General features: G+C 35.6%; 1 protein-coding gene across 1 annotated transcript in view; it reads right to left on the bottom strand.

The window, feature by feature from the left end:
• LOC138006378 (octopamine receptor beta-2R-like) overlaps window positions 1-755 on the bottom strand; it is an 18,964-nt gene extending 18,209 nt beyond the window's left edge. Inside the window, exon 1 of the mRNA XM_068852666.1 lies at window positions 683-755. The gene's annotated coding sequence lies outside the window, so the exon portion shown is untranslated. The remainder of the gene's footprint in view (window positions 1-682) is intronic.
• Window positions 756-1,944: the final 1,189 nt, after the last annotated feature.

Here is a 1,944-nt window from a genome sequence, read left to right as displayed (position 1 = left end):
ATAAACTGCTAATTCACTCAGGCTCTTGTTCAGATCTAATGAATGAGAAGGTTCGGTACTGATCCTGCTTGGAGTTAATTTTTAATCAGTCCGGTGCCAGACGGTTTCAGACTGCTCTCTGAAGAGAATCACACTCTTCTTTTACAAGAACATTCGAGCTTAGATTAAGTAAAATTTTTAGAACATACTAAGAACAGCCCGGGCTGAGAGTCACTTTACAACGCCTTTATTATGCTCATTTCAGTTTTTTGTTTTTCTGATTGCAAATAAAGGTAAAAGCAAATATTAAAACCGGCTGTAGTCTGACGGGGCAATTACCTCAAAATACTTATAGGGGTGTTTTTTAACACTAACAATGTGGTTTTTGTATTGCATGATACAGTGAAAAACAACTCTGGCAATTTGTAATCGAACTTTGTATACCACGCCACCGTTGACATCAGAACATCAGTTTAATACGTTTTCAGGCTCAAATCGCACAAAACGGTAGTATGAACTTTCAGCCTCAGTCCCTAAAATTAGACGTTCTTATAGAAATGGTGTAGGCAAGTAAAGGATTATAAATTGTTGTCTGATATTTCTTTAGTTCTAAAGTAAATGAAAGTAAGAAATCGCATAAAAGCCATTTCAAATCGAAGGATAAGATGGAATAAACGACGAGGCATTTTAACGTTTGACTTACCCACGACTGATCAGCAACGAGTAGAGTTCTTCTCTGTGGATTTTGCTATCTTGAAAACCAGTGTGCGCCAAGTATTTTCAAATTTAATGTGTCCGGTTTTCGAGACACATATTACATTTGAAAATTCAGTAAGCTATGGAGTTTGACGCACAATTTCCGAAATTACTGCCAACAAAAATACACACCCACGTCCAATTGTGATATTATTTCTCGAGTAAACACTGTCAATATATCCCTCAGGCAAACAATAGTTATCTTTGACAGATTTAATTTCCTCAAACTTAGATACCCAGTTGTGCTTTATTTATACAAATATTGGAAGAGTCGAATCCAACTGTTTTTAACCAAAATCTTAGTATATTTACTTCACTAAATACATTTATTCAAGTTTTGTGATAATTATTGGTGTTCAAAAATCATGAACATGATTTTTAAAAGCAGTCAACTCTCATTGTGAGGGGAGCTGGATTTTTTCTATTTCTTGTGAAATGTTAGAATTTCTTTCGATGCTAGCACCAAAGACGGAACATATCGAAAGGTGTCACGTTATTCCTAACACATCAGAAGAGTGCGTTCGATTGACCCTATTCCGGAATAAGAATACGTGGAGTAATGATTTAAAACTGCATGTTTGGCGTTTTGAAGCAACAAGGATAATAAAGATATGTTTAAAATAGCATTTTAGCAGGTGTTCGACAACTTTTAAGTGAATCTCCGTAAAAACGAAGGATTTCTCACTTGTATTCCGTGTTTTCCTATCCCGGAATGCAGTCACTGAATCGAATGCACCCTAAAACTACAACTTGATGATATTTGTTTTTCTCGTCTGAAAAGACTTCTGATTCCCCCTTTCAAAATTAAAAGACATTTACCTTTTTAGAGAACAACACTCCAAAGAACTGAAAACAAACTATAAAACGTACTAACTTTAGTTGGACAAAAAATAATGCTCTCATCGCATTATCACTCTTTCTTTACAAAAACGAACTGAGGTCTTTCCGCATATCATGATGAGCCCCCGCTAGTAGATTGCCGAAGATTCAATTTCCGATTCAGGTAAAAATGTATTTGCGCATTTGATTGTATCTATAATGGACGTTTGCGCAGTACAATTATATACACCTTATTGAATGGTTTAATATATATTAGGCGCGGATACTTAATTTGCGAGTATTTTTCTGATCCTCGAAAGCACAAGGAAAACTACGAGCAACGAGAAAAATGTCCGCACGTATTGTATGTTCAGCCTTTCAATAACGGAT

This window comes from Montipora foliosa, chromosome 6 (genome assembly GCF_036669935.1).
Source record: "Montipora foliosa isolate CH-2021 chromosome 6, ASM3666993v2, whole genome shotgun sequence".
Classification (NCBI taxonomy): Eukaryota; Metazoa; Cnidaria; class Anthozoa; order Scleractinia; family Acroporidae; genus Montipora; species Montipora foliosa.
Note: the sequence above shows the minus strand (reverse complement) of the source record. Positions and strands in the feature narration are given on the sequence as shown.